The 13,117-nt window shown below is 38.2% G+C and overlaps 1 pseudogene; it reads right to left on the reverse strand.

The window, feature by feature from the left end:
• Positions 1 to 11,022: 11,022 nt before the first annotated feature.
• On the reverse strand, positions 11,023 to 12,685 carry LOC145086802 (E3 ubiquitin-protein ligase PUB22 pseudogene; annotated as a pseudogene).
• Positions 12,686 to 13,117: the final 432 nt, after the last annotated feature.

Here is a 13,117-nt window from a genome sequence, read left to right on the forward strand (position 1 = left end):
TGTCATGGCTTCCACGTGTCCGTTCCACCAAGTGAGCGCTTGGTCGACAAAAGTGCATGCAGCAAACTTTACTTTCATCTCTTCAGGGCAATCGCATATCTCAAACACCGATTCCACCTTCTCGATCCATCGTTTCAGAGTGATCACTCCTCCAGTGCCGTTAAAGGTTCGTGTTTTGGCGTTTGTGAAGTCCTTGTAGGTACATGTTTTGGTGGGCCCTTGATTCATTCCATTGTTCGAACTCCCGGCCCCTTGCCCGTTGACTCCTCCATTGTTCCCTTGGTGAATTTGTGCCATAGCTGCGGTGACCGCAGCAGATACGGCTGCCTGGAATGCAGTGGAGTCAACTTCGGGTGGGGTTGGTCCAGGGTTTCCACGAGTAGGTCGGCGAGGCATCTTTCTGTCATGAAACGGAAAGATGTTGAGTGTTTGTGGGTTCTATGAGGTTGTGATCCTACTGACTAGGTGCATGGTACGAACTTAAGTACTTCTACTAGTTAGCATACAATCATGGATTCGCAACTCATAGCAATTTGTAACGTCATAATAAAACACGTAAAAGTTCACTAATATTATCCGCATTTGTTACATGAAATTTTTTCTCGGAGAGCATACATAAGTGATATTAGTTCGGCAGCATAACGACTCTATGAGTAGTGTAGTCACTTAAACATATAGTCGGGGTACATAGCATAGATCCTAATGGCCTAGTCAGATAAGCCTATCCCTAACACTCCGTGGTGTGTCCTATATAGTGGCGGGGTTATATGCCGAAGTGTTGAGCTAGCAACTGAGCCATCTCAGTCATGTCTCCAATAACCTCATCCCTCTCATGCTCAGCTTGCACTGCACGTGCTTCCATGGCGTACAGCTGTTGCCGCTGGGCGGCGATCTCAGCTTCGGGAGTGCGGTTCTCCCTTGGGGGGTTCACTGGTGGGGCGGGATGGTCCGGTTGCGCCTCATCTTCAGGTGGTGTGGTGTTATCCTTGCCCGAGTTTTTCCCTTCTTCCATGTCATCATCACTCTCCTTGAGCTCGTAGTCGGTGTCTGTGTATTCGTCAGGTCCGAAGTCATGTGCTCCCTCTTGATTCCCTTCTGGTTCCTCTTCAAGCATTCCGTGAGCCACTAGGACTTGATGAGACTGGATACCCTGCTGCTCTCCCTCCATGAAGACTGGGGAAAGGTATAAACTATCGTTACTCCTATGACTCTACAACTATGATATAGACTAAACAAATGTTCTCTTTTTGGTGATAAAGGGGTTTGTTTTTAGGTTTTCTAGCTATCACGATCTCCTCAGGACGTGTGGTAGTGATACCTTGGTAAGAATGTAGTTGATCAGGCTACATCCGCTCCTTGATACAACTAAGAACAGTCCTGGATTAACCGTGATACTAGTATTATCTTGTGTGATTTGGTGTTAGGTTCTCGTTCCTAATACAAGCAAGGGTGTTTTATTGTTATGTTTTACTTGTTTTGTTCAGAGTTGTGTTAGTCCCTCTTTTGGTTATAGTTGCATATCAATGTGTGGCTAGATATGCTAGTTCACTATAAACAGAGCTCTGATACCAACCTGTCACACCCCCGAACCAGACGGCGGAAACGTCCGAGGGCTATTGTGACTCAATTGAATACCATCACAATGAATATACATGAAACATAACATCATTCATCACCATGCATTGAAATATTACAACCGGTATTGTTTACATTTAGTACGTTGTTTCAAAACATTACATTTCCAAAACGTAAATTGTTCGATACTAATTAAACAAACAACAAGACATCACTGGGTACATTTTTCCTTCGATTTACCTGTTACCTGAGAATACAAGTATTTTGGAAAAACGTCAACATATGAAATGTTGGTGAGTTCATAAGTAAGGTTTGAAAATAAATGATTTGTATAATGTCGAAAACCACCAGAAAATCCGATATTTTCTGAAAAGATTATTGTAAGTAAGAAAAGTGTGAAGATCCGTAAGTATGCTTGTTAATTATTATGAATGTGAGTAATTGTTAAACTTTGTATATATCACATAATTAAGAGCGTTGAATTTCCCAGGAAAACCCGATGTTTTCCCAACACATTAAATTACGAGGCTGAGTTAGTATTATTCCGATACGAAGTTGTTTTCGATAATTCCAGGTGACATTGGATTAATTACGGGTTGTGAGTCGTTATAATCATGCATTAATGAAAATGACTAGTTTACAACTATACAAACGATCCCTTAGGCGTCGTCCACACCACTCACTTAATCCAACCACCCTGACTTCTCATAGCCCCACAACCGAGGAGAAAAGAGGGTACGAAGCCCCCGTTATTTCCATGAGGCGTTCAAGGCTATCGTGAATGCGAAAGGCCCTTGGCCCGACTCGCATTTGACTTCTTGACTTTGCTAGCAGTACCAAAGGACCCTTGGGGCCCAACAGCACAATAAAGCTGTTGAAAGTCCTTTTACACGAAACTAGGTCATATAAGGCCCAATAACATGTAAGCGCGTTCCCTTCGGGCCTAAAGATCATGTCATTGGGCTAGCTAGGCCCAACAAGCACGATTTGAAACTTTTGAGCCCAAAGATGGTGTATTGACTTCTCGTAAAGTTTCCGTGTGTGTATTGAAGTATTGTTGTTAATTGATTTGTGATTTGTTATTGATTCGAGACCGAATCAATTCGTTTGGTAACGATTTTTGGGTGTTGAGGGTGTATTTGCTAATACGTTTCGCTGGTAGACGTGGTACTCGAATTTTTACCTTAAGAGACTTATTGTAAAAAAAATTGAGTTTTTCTTTTAGAAGCCCCTCCTTGGATAAAATTTATACTTTTAGCCCTTTATATGAAAGAAATTCCACTTTTAGTCCTTGAACCATTTTTCTTGACACTTTAGTACTAAAAAAATTTTAAAAGACATTTTTAGCCTAGGTCTATTTAAGAAACAGCTTAAGTCCCTCAAAAATGAAATTTCCTAGGTTGAAACCCCCATTTTCGTAACTTTTACAATTTTACCCCAAAATGGAAATTTTTTGCATCTTTGGTCCCTTTTTAATTTGAAAAGCATTTTTAACCCTTGAAATGGACTTGGTACACTAGTAGTCCCCTGTTTTACAGAAATGTGCAGTTTCAGCCCCTCCAAATCAAAAACTCGCAATTTGGGGCTTTATTGGGCCGAAAAGTCCATTTTTGGCCCATTGTGTTTAAAATTCACATTTTAACCCTTCAAGAGTGTAAATTTTCAGAAAATACATATTAGAAACTGTTTTGACTCATTTCAACCGTCAAAATTTATATTTTGTCGTTTTGGGCCCTTTACTTTTGTATTTTTAGCATTTTAAGCCCAAAAATGGGTTTTAAGCCCAAAAGTGTTCATATTAGCCAACTTGGTTATTTTTCTAGACTTGGTTTGTGTGAAATGATATAAGCTATGTTCATTTCATCCCTCGTGTTGTATGTCTCGTATTTTAGGTATTTTTAGCTAACATAATCATCACATAACACATAAAATCATACATACATGCATAGAATCACACAAGACGTACATGAACTCATAGATCTACACTTTTGCTTGTATTCACCCCCACAAAAACTTATAAAAACAGAAAAATAGGGGGTATGAAGCTCACCTTGAGTTGTGGTTTCGATTTGAAGAAGAAAAGAGAAGAGTTTGTTGCTATTTTCGGCCCTAGTAACCTTTTCGTGGAAGATCTCGAATTTAGGGGATTCTAAGATACAAGATCATGATTTCATATGTGTTAAGAAGAGATTTTTGATAGAAAAAGGAGTATAGAGTGTGGATCCTAGCATCAACTTACCTAAGATGATGATTTTTGTGAAGAATCCTCCTTGCAAAGTCCTTAAATCTCGAAATTTTTGAAGGGAAAGTGAAGGGATTTGTGGTGTGTTCTTGAGAGTGTTTAAGTGAATGATTATGTGTGGGTGTGTGATACTCTCGGCCGAGAGTAATAGAAGAAGAAGAGAGAGAGAAGTGAGAGGACATGCATGGAAACATGTGAGATATGCTTGGATGTCCCATAGGTATTAAGGCGGTGGCTAATCCTCCTTAATTCTCAATTTCTTCTTTTCTTTCCTTTTTTTTACTTGGGCCGAGAGATAGAAGGGAGAGATGGAGACTTGGGCCTTTGGTGCTTAAATCCAAATCATGGGCCCATATTGTTTGTCTTTCAGCCCATTGGACTCCTAGGGTGCCTCATGGCCCAATTTGGTTAATTAGATTTGTTATGGCCTAATAAGGGTATTTTATTTTATTCTAGGCCCATTATGGCCCAAAATGTTAAAATAAATGAAAGTGGGTCCAATTAGAGCCCATTTAAGACTTCTAAGCCCAAGGTAGTCAAATTGGAAGCTTATTGGTCCATTGGGCCCAATAAGGAAGTCCTAGTCCAAAATGGACCTAAACAAGAACTTCTAGGGTTTCCAATTGCTTAATGACTATGTTGAAATGCTTGTATGAAGTGTTTGATTGAAATTCTGTTGTTATAGAGTATGCATCATACATGCTCTCATGTCTTTGATTCACAATTTGACTTAGTTGCTGTAGTTTACAAGGCATAAGAATTTCTAGTTGTGACAGTTGGGGCCGAAATTCATTAAGCAATAGTATTTTGGGCCATAAGACCCTTAGTGGGCCGTGAACACCTTACTTAGGCCATAGATGGGCCGAAAACTCTTCATCAAAACAGTTTTGGCCCGTAAACTTGTAATGGGCCTTATTGGGCCATGATGAATTATTTTAAGACATAATGGGCTCTATTTGGGCTGAGAACCCTTTCACTTACCCCTTTTGCGCCGCAAACTCGCATGTGGGCCCTCATGGGCCGAAAAATCTTAATTGGGCCATGGTGTTCTCGGTTCCACATCAAACCCAAGCCCAATCCTTTCCCCTCTCCTATTCTCGGCCCTATACAAAAAAAAATCAAATAAAAATAAAGGGAAATGGGGCTTAAAGTTGACACCACATTAATATAAAATATGTAATTAGGCCATTGCATTTTGATGTATCAATGCAAGTCAAGTAACCATCAAGTATTAACCTCTAATTCCTCTCTCTCATATTCTCTAAAGTCGGCCGAGCATCACCACCTCTATCATATTGCCATTCAAACTCATCTACATTTCTCATTCCTATCAACTCTCCAAAAATCCTCTCATGCCTTCCTCCTAAAAACCGTGAGATTGTGGGTGCTTACAAGAAGATTATCTTCAAGCACCATACAACTGGTAAGTTATTGACAAACTCCATAGTTTTAATCCATGTTACTATCTTTTGGGGGAGAATACAAGGTGAGCTTCATACCCCTTGTTTTCGTGATTTACTATCTTTTGGTGGAGAATACAAGCTAGTTTTGTGAAAAATCTTGTTATGTATGCTTGTATGTGTATGTTTTGTGTGGTCTATGTGTTAATATGTGGTGATATTATCCTAGAAGCCCCAAAATTTCGAGATCTACTCAAACCTTGAAGTGGTTGGAATAACTTACATTATGGATTTATTTTATATTTGGTAAAAGATGCTAAGTAAGCTTGAATAATCACAACAAAACTAAAGAAATTATAAAAATGGGGCCATATTTGCCATTTTTCATAAAAGTAGGCCTTATTTATCATTCTCAATATTATTGAGACCAAAAGTGTCATTTTTCATAAAAAAAATATGGACTTTTATTATAAATCTCGACATTAATTGGCCAAAGTGTTATTTTTGTTAAAAATGGGCTTTATTGATAATCTTGGTAAAAATGGGTCTTTTATGTGATTTTCGATATTTTGGGCCAAAAATGTCATTTTTTATAAAAATGGGTCTTTTATTGTCAATTTCGGAATTTTTGGGCTGAAATGGTCATTTTTGGGCCACTTATAACAGTTTGTACCAAAAATGGGACCTTATATGGCCCATTTATCCTAATTGGGCCTTGTATGATACCTTTTATGATAATCGGGCCTAAATGTCAATTTTGTGTAAAATAGGCCTCTCGTGAACATATTGTTAACAATCGACTATTCTGATAACAACGATGAAACAACGAACTATTCCGACACACTCGATAAAAATGATTAGTGTTTTACTGTTTACGAGTTATAGTAAAAAATTATATACTCATGTCATTATTTTAACGTAAAATAATGAAGCACACTATTCGCATAAGAATTTCGTTAAGACTCTTGTCAGACGCACCTTCACCGTAACTACCTAAGTGTACACTGTAAGTCCTATAGTTATAACCAGAGTCTCCTGGAGGGAGAACGAGAATTTGTGTATAGATCTATACGGGGTTGACACCCCACACCTGAGCTGCTCGCTACAGCTAGACAGGCCAGTCTAGGGTGACAAAAGTCTTCTATGAAACCAACGCCTGAAGAATGTCAAGACAGACACTCCGTTATATTAGTATGGTTATAACGACTCACATAGAGAATAACAAAACTATTATAAATTTTACGTTGAATATACATGCCACTCAGTTTTGCAAAGTATAAACACGGTGTAGATTATTAGTACTATCCACCTCACTCCGGTCTTTGGGTTTAAGACCACATTTTTCTCATCACACAAAAAATACAGGATTTTCTAGAAATCACTCTCGATACATTTTTCAAACAAGATATAACAAGGATACATATACTATAATACGAGATTTGAAAAAAAAAACTCACAAACTATTTTTACAAGAAAATAGCGGATTTTCTGGAGTTTGCAACTAATACCAAGTTTTCTTAGAAATATGATTATGAACTCACCAACATTTTATATGCTGACGCTTTCAAAATAACTTGTATTCCCAGTAACACATTAAGTAGGTTGGCAGCTTTGGACTTTTGGATGTTGTGTATTTTGTTTTCATCATAAACTTGATTTTACTCCACGGGAAATGGAACAAAAAGCTGCTGAATTGGCCACAAGCGCCACAACGACGATAACGCTAGACCGTAATATATAGGCTTGCGAAGCAACCACTCCCTTGGTAACCTTGCTCCGCAACCATCGAGTCGGCCTTACCAAACCAAAGACAACTAGTGTTCCCAAAGACGGAAGAACGACATGCGACGGAACAAGACGGTAAAGCAACCACTCGTTGTCGTTTAGTTGTCCGTCACTCGTAGTCTCTGCGTCATAGGTGGTTGTTCGGAAGGGTTTGACAACGTAACAGACAGCTAGGCAGTTACTACGCAACACACATTGGGGTGGTGCAACAATGGAACGACTAGTAGTCTACGACTAGTGGTGTTACGGAACAACTACCCGACGAGTGGTAATAACGACAACTACAGTAGGTTTGACAGTAGCGTTAGGACGACTGGTTCTCGTAGTTGTATTGCCCTAACGCAACGACTCAAACAACTACGAGTGCTCCCAAGACGATGAGACGCATGCACTATACCGTCGAGTATTGCTTGAATCGTTGTATGCTTTTTTTTAATTAAATATGGGATGTAATTTTATCAACAAACACAATGATGTAAAATATGTATGTTTTTATATTTTATGCATGGTGATGATGATGTCTATGTTTCATTTATACACACTTGTTATGATACTACAAGATGAAGTCATTCGCCTCGGGCATTTCTGCCATTCCGGTTCGGGGGTGTGACAACTCGAGCCTAGGGTGAAACTATTATTGATGATGGTTTCAGATGGTGTCATTTCAGTTACCTCAACTACATTAAAGGAGTCAGGTTTGAAGGGCCCTCAAGGGGTGATATCATGAAGTAAAAGCGAGAACTGATTTCGAGAACGAAATCTAATTTAAGTGTGGGAAAATTGTAACATCCTGTTTCCTGTCATTTCTTATTTTAGGGCCGTAGGCGGGAAGCTGATTGTATAAAGGCTTTAGGCCTTAAGGAGGTAACGTTTAGACCTTTTGGAAGGAGGTAATGATGGTTGAGAGATCTTATTAACCTTGAGTTGTGTATTGGGACGAAGGGTAGAAAGGGAAAAGTCATAGGCCAGGTTTCTTGCATGAAATATGGATTTTAGTTCGAGAAGTTTTTAGTCCAAAGTAACTAGATTCGGTGGTAGGGCTCTTCAACACCTTTTTGTACATATAAAGAACGCCAAAAATAGATTTGAATCGAAGAAGTTGTAGTAGTTTGAATTTATTTTGAATTTGGGAAGAAGGGTAATACGATGGGAGTACTATCAACTTAAGTCGCGCCTCTAGAAGAGTACGTTGGGCGTACTCGATCAGAACACAAACCCTAAATTTGGGTCTTTTATCCCTATTTAAGCTCCTAAACTTCCTTAAACTCTTTCCATTGTCAGTTTTCATCTCTTCAACGTCCTCCCTTGAAACGCTAACCTTAGTTTGAGTCTTGTGAGCCAAAGAGTGTGCTTTTGGGTACATTTGAAGGAAGAAGAAGGTGGTGATAGTTCTTGGAAGCTCGAATCAACTATATATCTGGAAGTTCACCCCTCTCATTCATCTCCGGAAGGTATAAAGTTTGAAGCTTTATGAATTTTTCCTTAGATCTTACTAAGTTATTAAGTTTTATGCATTTTTTCCCATAACATTGGTATTCATGAGTATGGATTACTCTAGACCATAAGATCTGTCCTTTTGACATTTTTAGGTGCTAAGAGCCATAAAAATGTGATCTTGGTCTTGTTCTTCCATTCATTATTGAGTTATGAAGCTTAGAATCTTATGATAAAGTTAGGGTTTTGGATTTGGACCCTTTCTAGCCATGCAAAGTCATAAAGTTGGAAACTTTATGTCACTTGGATTTTGATCTAACCTCTGGATGAAAGGTCTTAAGGGGAAAAATGCTTAATGGGAATATTGGAACAACTTGAGTGTGTTGGGCATACTTGGGAGTACATTAGGCGTACTAGACTTAAATCACATACGTTCGACATAATTGGGAGTACGTTAGGCGTACTCAGCCAGCCTTGGAGCTTGAATTTCTTTGACTTTCGTTGACCGTTGACTTTTGACTAAATTCAACTTTGGGCCAAACTTGAGGGTTTTGAGATATTGATTAAGATTCTATCTGGTTTTGGTGATAATGGTTTCGCAGGAGTAATCGGTGTAGAAGGGAGTGTATCGTAGTGTTTCGAGCCTCTTCGATTCAGGTGAGTTTTACCTCATTGTACACATGAGTCGAAGGAACCAATGCCGACCCACTAGTTTTGGTTATCATTTAGTAAAGGGATGCCCTAGGGGCTATATGAGGTCACGTTGGATAGACTCAGGAATCTTGATCTAGGCTTTCTTGCATGTTCTTTGTTTGGTTGTGGCTCTAGAGTAAGATCACATGTCAGGGTGTTTATATCACTGTTGAGTATATACAATTATGCATTCCTTGGATTGTTGGTTATATATCCTTATGTAAAGTATCATGTTGTGTTGTAGTGATCTGTTAGATCTACATAATATCCTTGTATGATAGGATTTCATATTAATGGTATGCTGGTTAAAGTGCTAGTAGATTGGTTATCATCTAGTAGAGTGCCCTACGGGTTGTATGTAGTCATGTAGGATAGATTGAAAACTTTTGATCTTGGTTTTCTTGCTTGTTCCTTTTTTGGGGGTAGCTCTAGAGTGGGATCATCTGTTCGGGTGACTATCTCACCTCTGGCTACTTATGGTTACGCATTCCATGCAGGTTAGCTGGTGGTGGATCAGTGTGTTGTGAGAGATCCAGTAGGCGGTAGCGAACTATATGATTGATATTGCATGTATTTTGTGCCTTCTTGATCCTTGTTTGTTTATATGTCAACATATGCTGGTGGTTGAGGTTGGGGTGGTCGTGCTGTGTATTGTAGGATAAGATACCTGGTGTGGGCCAACTACAAGCTATAGGCATGAAGGCTCGGAACGAGCGATTGGGTTGAGGCGGCAAGCTAGCAAACCTAGTGTATTCCAATCTGATAACTGATTGGACCCGTTGCATGGTGGCATTTCAGTTCGATGACTGATTAGGCCAGGGTAATCCAATCCGATGAGTGTGGTCCCGAAATGCATGCTAGTATGTTTCTTGTATGAGGTATTTTGGGCGAAACTCACTAAGTTTTATGCTTACCCGGTTGTTTTTTGTTTCAGATTCTATCAGTCACCGTGGGAAGGAGAAGGCGAAAGTGTATAAGCTCATCAACAACATTCAGGATTCCGCGTTTATTATAACACTCTGATTTTCAATAACTGTAACTGGAAATAAATAGTTTTTTTTTAGAATTGATTTATAATTGAGAAGTTTTACTTTAATAAAAATGAAATTTTTTGTTATGAAAATAGGATGTTACAATGGTCATTATATATAAAATTTGTAGCTTAAATTACAAGTCTACAAATCAACACGAATTATTCAAAAAGATAAAGCTAATAAATTGACAAATTTAATCAAAATATAAAATATTTTTACGTAATCAAATATTATTGGAGTTAGTAATCCAAGGACTAATTTCTACAAGACAAAAAACATAAGATAAACGAAAAGCTATGTATAAATTTCTATAGTTGTAAATGAAAAATATTTGGCCTAAAACATATGCAGCGTTATCGTAATAATAGGACGGTTTAATTGAAAAAAATAAAAATAAAACAGTTGTGAATGTGAGAATGAACTTGAATCCCTCTTTTCAAATATGTCGTTTAACCATTTTATGGTACCGAACCGACGGAACAGATCATATATATATATATATATACATATATATATATATATATATATATATATATATAGGAAGTGATTATAGTATGGCGGTGGTTGGTGGCGGATATGGTAGAATTCATATATGAATACACTTAAATTTATATTAATATATGAATGATTTCTCATTTTCAGATTTTTATTTTTATTTTGTAAATTGAACTTCGTAGTAAACTATTAAATTGAACGGATAAAAGGAAAACTGATTAAACTACCAAATAATATTATAGAAGAAGAATACAGCTGGAATTTGAAAATCATCATTTTAGAAAACCAATTTGAGTTGTCTTGACTAGACTAGTATCTTCACTAAACCAATATGGTATTTCAATATTTTGCATTCTTAAACAACTTGACAGATAAAGTTTGAATTAATTCAGATACCAATTTAGGGATTGAGTATATGATTACAACTTTTAGAGCTCGATAGCACTTCTTTGGTGCCAGAATTTAAACGTACAACGGTTCTTCTAGCCAAAAAACTAACCAAACGTAGATCGTATACAAGAGTTTCCTTTTTAAAACTCTTCTACATCCGAAAAGTCTTGATGCATCGATGTACTAACTAAGATGGATACGAACAAACCAAATTATAGGGTATACACGAGGAATGCTTCCAAGCCCTAGCATGCATCTTCAAAATCTCCCTAGCTTTCTCGCTGGTCTTGCTCCCACACTCCACTTGTAACACGAAACATAGTTTCCCCACCACCCCCAACTGCAACATCTCTTGTATTACACTCGTATTACCGGAGAACTTTGCCACCGCATGCAGTATCCTCACAGCCCTCGCACTTGCCACCTGTGAAACACGAAAGATTTTCTTGGAAACCACCGCTAAACCTGCACCATGTCTTAATAGTTCAGCGCGTCCTTCAGCACTCTGGCAAAGATGGTCTAACAGGATTAAGACCATCTCCGACACTCTCGTTGGATTAGTACAATCTAGCAGGATGTCGATTAATACTGTAACTCCTCCGGCCTCCACAGCTTTTATTCTATTCCGCCCCCATGGACATACTTCTATAAGTAATTTCAGCGCAGCTTTTGTGGCTTTTGGTGAAACTTGATTGGCCAAGATTTGTGTAAGCTCCTCAAAGAAATGAGTCTTTAACGACATCACTTGAATGGGTTCTGCCACATCGAACATTGACTTTAGTAATAAGACGGCGTAAGTGCGTGTGTCGTAATTGGCGGCGCATTGCATCACGCGAGTTAATGCGTCAACAAGCTCTCCTGTCTTTCCGAACAATGATTTAAGGCCGGTTTGGGATAGACGAAGGTGGTAAAGGATGTTCAACGCTTCATCAACTGCTGTTACTGAATTATCAAATCCATTAACACCAGAGATTTCATCCACCGATGATGGTGACGTATGATTACAACTAGGGTTACATATGATGTAAGATAGGTATTCAGCTGCTCCAACTGCTTCGGTTGATCGTTTATTGACATCACTTTCCAAAACAATCGTCTTTAGCTTCTTTAAACACTCCATCTGCAAATTGGGAGATTTAGAATCTTGTAGGAGCTTCAAGATTTGTGATTTGGAGATGGGGATCCGTGGAGTGGGGAATCTTTCGATACCATATGGCCCATTAATTGTGCACCATGATTGGATCAGTCGACGAAGGGTGTGGTTTGGGGTGAGCTCTAAATCTGTAAGAACTTGTTTGGTGATGGGACACATGCAGTTCTTTCGAGTGTACAACCATTTCTCTATGGCTTCACGATCATATGTTATTCCCGTGGACAGGGTTACAGGGTCCTTCATGATTTCTAGAGAAATTGGACATACAAAAAATGAAGGAACTTCTATCTCCGTTTGAGAATCACCCATTGCAGATAAGTGGAGAAAATTGCTCAAAGCAATTAACAAAGCAAGGATTGACTGTTGGGTTTCTATTCTAAATCTTGATAAACAATATTGAAAGATTTTGAATTTATAAATAGGGTGGATGAGAATAGTGAACAAACAAAAGTCAAAACAGCAAAAAGTAACGTTATTATGGTCAAGGATATAGGAGTATTGACTTTTCAAACGACATTTTTAGAGGCTCAGCACAGACATATCTCCAAGTCTACGAGGCATGTGCTTTGAACTAAACTGTGTGGCGAATGTGTCTTGGAAGTGTGTGGATGGATAAATATTCCCATCCTGTCGATGGAATATAATTGTTTTATTTATTCATTTATTTATTTAAGAAGATATACACGTTTAAATAACCTATTTTTTTATATTAATATATTAAATTACAAATGTAGTCCATGCAGGGCCGGTCCATTGATTTTTAATGTCCGGAGCGACATTCTAAATTAATGTCTTTATTTATTTAAAAAATAGTAAAAATGAAATAGATTTTACAATCAAACCAAAACAAGGTTATACAAACAAAAGTATACATAAAATTCATCTAAAACGATGTCTCCTTCTATTTTTTGAAACA

This window comes from Lactuca serriola, chromosome 2 (assembly GCF_051521515.1).
Source record: "Lactuca serriola cultivar US96UC23 chromosome 2, Lser_US96UC23_V15, whole genome shotgun sequence".
Classification (NCBI taxonomy): domain Eukaryota; kingdom Viridiplantae; phylum Streptophyta; class Magnoliopsida; order Asterales; family Asteraceae; genus Lactuca; species Lactuca serriola.